Source organism: Nicotiana tabacum, chromosome 6, assembly GCF_000715075.1.
Source record: "Nicotiana tabacum cultivar K326 chromosome 6, ASM71507v2, whole genome shotgun sequence".
NCBI lineage: Eukaryota > Viridiplantae > Streptophyta > Magnoliopsida > Solanales > Solanaceae > Nicotiana > Nicotiana tabacum.
In genome coordinates this window covers 104,727,959-104,733,210 of record NC_134085.1, presented here as the reverse complement: position 1 = coordinate 104,733,210, position 5,252 = coordinate 104,727,959, and the positions used below count along the sequence as shown (strand labels likewise).

The following is a 5,252-nucleotide window of genomic DNA, read 5'->3' as shown; positions in this document are numbered from 1 at the left end:
AGTGATCGAGGCCAACCCTGCACTACTATTGAGCAGCGAGAGAGGTTGAAGCAGCTTTTACCCAATAAGCTCGGGATCGATTTCCACAGGGCAATATATATTGGAGTTGAGTGTCTATTTAAAGTGGAGTTGTATAATTTGGAAATTACACTTCTAAACATTTTGGGTTTTCTATTTTACTTCTAATTGTATAACACTACGATGCTAAATTATGCTAAATAAAGCTAAGATTAGACTCACTACTGAAAAATTGGTCTACAGTAACGGTTGAAAAACCGTTCCCACAGACTGCCAAACCGTTGCCATAGGGATATTGGAACGGTTTAAAGACCGTCACATCAGTCGGCGTACCCGTAGGTCTACTGGAGCGGTTCTTGCAACGGTTTGCATCGCCGTGACAATAGATACGTCTATCGCAACGGTTTTCCCTTTCTCTGTTGGAACGATTATTTTTTCAATTGGAATGGTTCAAAACCGTTATTGTATTGTTTATACAACGGTTTTTAATCGTTACCATATTATTTAAAGCAACACTTATGTAAGCTATTTCTACGGTTATGTTGAATATAACCACGGTCTTTAGGCTATCGTAACAGTTATATTGTATTTTGAACAGTTAGTGGGACCTATTGCAATGGTTTACATTGTCTGCTGGAACGTCATTTGTGTCCTACTACAATTGTTCTAGTAGGCTATTGTATCAGTTTAGTTAAAACCAAAATATAGCACCTGTTATAAATAAATATTTATCCATATAATAAATTATAATAACACTAAAATTTAAATACATCTTAAAATGAAACTATTAATAATACAAAATTATCCATAAAGCAAATGTTCTACCCCATGAGTGCATAAGTTTAGTACATTTCAAAAGAGTAAATAAGTTTCAAAAATGTTAGTAACAAAAGATTCTATAACATTCATCTATAATAATACAAAATTCAATTCAAGTAAAGTCTAGTTCTTCATCGTCTTCATCATCCATTTCTTGATCTACTCCACCTACAAAAGAGGATAAATAAAGTTATCACCCTTCAACAGAATCCGGTCTAAGAATACTCAAGCATTTAACTGTTTTCGTTCTTCTTTTATTAATCCAACTTATTCATCTCAACAAACTATACGCAACATTATAACAATCTGATATTATTACCAAAGACCAAAACATTCAAACTATCAAGCTATGATGGGAAGACTCATTAGTAAGTTCATTTATAAATGCTTGCTTGGAAATGTTGGTATATTATTATCACAAAGACGACAGTCACAGATATATGATAGAATGAGGAATTTGGGCGACAACTTGTTTACTTGCTAATTCTTCAGGTATATTAACTACTGTTACTTTCATCATATATAAAGCTTCTGTTTATTATAGATATATATACTATGTGATTAGTGTTATTTTTGTTAGTGGTTTGTTGTTGTACTGCATACCTTAGCATTAAGAATTCAAAGTTTGATCAAAGGCGAGACTGTAAAAGTGATTTACCTGATTTGGGGCATATTCATGTATGAACTACAAGTAATGCCTCCAGCATTGTCCAAGGACCAAGGCTTCTAGTAATTTTTTGAGAAACAAGGATTCAGGAAAATTAACATTAAAAACCCCTTAAAATTCAGCTTCTCTTGCACGCTAACAATTTTATGCTTTAATTAGATAGAAAAGAAGTAAAATTGTGATTTCAGAAATTACTAATTAATTTTTGAAGCATTAAAACAAAAATAGAAGAAGAAAAAAAAGATATTACCATATCCACTCTGCCTTGAACCAAAGCAAAATCCCAACCAAGGAAGGAGGAGAAGTAGAAGAAATAGAAGAACATGTATAACATTTGGTACGTACTGATCTTGATTGTTACTACCAGCAGATGGTCGACTGTTTAGTTGAATAGCAACTTGTTGTGCAGAGGAAGCATCTATAGGTGAACGTGTGAACGTGCAGGTGAACGTGTGAACGTGCACTGAACCTTAACATGTCAGGATCAAGTCACAATTCTGGGTTCAGACGCTGAAGTCGTGCGATGACGTTCATTGTAATATTTTGTCTCATAGCATCCTTTTATTCCGTGTCACTTGCTGCACTTGTTCTTGCAATTGAGATCCTTATTCTGATTGTCGTTCTTCATTTGCATTTGACCTTATATTCAAGACTCTTTTTGTTATCAACAACGAAAGCTTTTGGTTTCGCAAGGATGGAGGTAATCCAGCTTCTGATTGTCGTTCTTCATTTTCATTTGACCTTGTAGCTTGAAAGGTTCTTTTTATTGTCAACAACTAAACCCTTTAATTTCGCAAAGATGCAAGTGATCCCGCTGGAATGCGATTGGAGATAAGTATCGGGGATAACTTCCTTTGAAATTTAATTATGTCCACACCATCCTGGGCTGCCTATCAATGAAAACAGATAAGTATCAGTTCTAAGGAATGAAGATCTATCTTGTTTTTGCTTTGTTAAGATGCTCCTCATGATTATTACAATGATGAAGAAGAGAGTACAATTTAATATGAAATAAGATTTTCATACATGAACAGTTGTCCAATAACTAGGAGATCTTTTTCCTTCTTTACCATCATTTTTAACAAGGTTGCCTTACCACTAGTAAGACAAGCATCAATACGTGATGCTGCCACATGGTGGAATTTGGGTGACCACTCCTGTCATAAGATTAAGCACATATATTTTGTTGAAGGTATCATGACAGTTATAGAAAATCTACATCTGCATGTTCAAGGTCGAGCTCATGGAAACAAACTGGATAATGATGTCTTGTTCTTTGTTTTCTTTTAGCTGTTTATATGGAAAAACTCAGGTCAAGAGAAGAAAATTCAGAGCACTGTCAGAAGGAACTGGAAATCTCAAAATTTCAGTGAGGGGAATGATTCTAGGTCAATGTAAATGTCCACACACTAAAAATCAGAAAATAGAAAATTATATCCCATTTTTGGTTGTTCTTTGAAAGGTTATAATCAAAAAGATCAAAGTACAAGCAATGCAGGGAAACAACACCTGCATCACTTATTTTTCTTTCTTCCTTTGTTTGTATGAAGTTCAAACACATATACATTCCTTTCTTTTGTACCCTTCTTCTCTACTCTCGTAACTAAAAATGAAAAAGTACCTGGTCTATGGCGGCAACGACATCTGCAGCAAAGCTACCAAAGCTCTTGTATAATGCCTTATAAACTGCAACACTACAAATATCAACCGGTGATCAGTATCTCAGTCTAGTTCATAGGATTTCAATAATTACTGTACTTTAGGACATTAACTCAAGGTATAAGACTAATATATGGGAAAACTCAATTGCTTAGACATGAGTACTTAGTTAAGTCAACAGAGCAAATTAGATATAGTAGATCTGTAGTCGGTTTCGCAAAGGGCTCACAACTCAAGCAGTTGCTAACTTATCCAGGATCCAACTCTCCTTGGAAACAACACATCCATATTTATAGAAGAACTTCTTAAGTAATTCATAAACATCAGGAAGAAAATTTTCTGGCAATCATAACCCCCTTCAGCAGTAGAGACCAATATCTTCAGTAGTAGTCCTATAAGCTGAGTTCTAATCTCCAGAGCAGCAGGCACATGGCCAGCAAGAAAATTGTTTTAAAATGTGAAATAGAAGTAATTGGTGCTACTATTTTGCTAGTTGAAATTCAACATCAACAAATATATCGAAAGAAATCCATTTACGTGGGATAAGAATAACTCTAGACATCATTCTAAAGATAAATCAGTGTTGATCAGGCATATCAAAAGCAGCATTGTGAAAATTTACAAACAAAATGGAAGATAGATAAGCGGATCCAAGATTTAAACTTGACAGGTTCGACCTCTAAGAGAACTCATTATTCAATTTACAGCAGACTACTACAGCGTTATACTCAGCAACCAAATAAATGGATACCCGTATTCTAGTACACCATGATGTAGACACAATAAGTTGAATACATTTTGAGGTTACAAAGAATCTAAGTTTCTACAATATTTCAAATGAAATAGTGCAAGGATTACATATAACACTACTGCAAGTTAGAAAGCATGGGAAACATGAGATTTTTATGTTGCTATTCCCTTAAAATATAAATTTATCATAAATAATGTGTTTGAATTGTTAAGTTTTGTGGAGAAGCTATAGCTACAATGTGATGCCAAAAAGAACCACTTCCAAAATCAAGAATTTCAACTACCAAAGGAGATGCCATTTGGAGTTCCATGGCTGCATAATAAAAATGGATCAAAACACAAATACGATCACCTAATCGGCACCAAAAATCACTTTTAAACATAGAACTAAAAACACAGGACTACAACATGAATTAAACATAGAACCCAAAAGACTACAGCATTAATTAAGAGCCATTTTGCCAAGAACTAAAAAACACATTAAAAACGTATAGAATTGGTAGCAAAAATAGTAAAAATGACCAAAAGAATTAAGAAAATTACCATGCTATGGTGATTTTGGGCTTCTCTGATTCGAGCACAAATCTGATTTTAGAATTTGGGGATTTGGGGAAGGAGTGCCGGCGAAGCAACTGTCCCTGAAGAAGTGCCGGAGAAGTGCCAGAAAACCGACGGAAGTCCCTGAAGAAGTGCCGGAGAAGTCCCCGACTATCCTCATAGTTTTGGGCTTCGGGTACTCTAGGGTTTGATAATTATTGAGGTCTAATGAAGAGGTATTTGATGAAACTCAGCCATTAATCTTTAACTCGGCAAAGATGCAAAAAGAAAAGAGATCAGAAAGGGGATTTTTGGTGTATCGACAAGGAGATTTTGGGTGTTAGACGATGGGAGTTTGGTATCGATGAGGGGAGTAGTTCTGGGCGGAGGGGTTTTTGTATTAAATTAGTTAAAAAAATATAAAATATAGGTCACTTAATTAATTAGCTTGGCGGGCCAGTAAATTTTCAGCGAAAAAAACGAGGGGGAATAAATAACTATTCCCATAGCAATTTTTTTCACAAAACCGTTGCCATATACATGTTTGCGACGGTTCACAAATACGTTGCGAAACAAAACTCTATGGCAATGGTTTTGTTATATTTGCAACGGTTTGATGTCATTAGTGTGCAGATAACACCCAAATTCTATTGTAACAGTTTCAACCGTTACTATATCAGATCTATGGCAATTGTTTGTGAACCGTTGCCAAAATAACTGTTCTCATAGGCCCATTTTCTGGTAATGACTATTGAGAATTGATCAAATAGATAAAAGGCACTAGGGCAGTGACTTTCTCTTA

General features: G+C 35.0%; 1 long non-coding RNA gene across 1 annotated transcript; it reads right to left on the bottom strand.

Moving 5' to 3' along the window:
* Positions 1 to 779: 779 nt before the first annotated feature.
* Positions 780 to 4,816, bottom strand: LOC107807009 (uncharacterized). Its single transcript, XR_012710563.1, has 4 exons — positions 4,457 to 4,816; positions 3,126 to 3,198; positions 1,850 to 2,394; positions 780 to 1,005 (listed from the first exon to the last, which is right to left on the bottom strand). It is a non-coding gene; the product is annotated as an uncharacterized LOC107807009 (long non-coding RNA).
* Between the last annotated feature and the right edge of the window lie 436 nt (positions 4,817 to 5,252).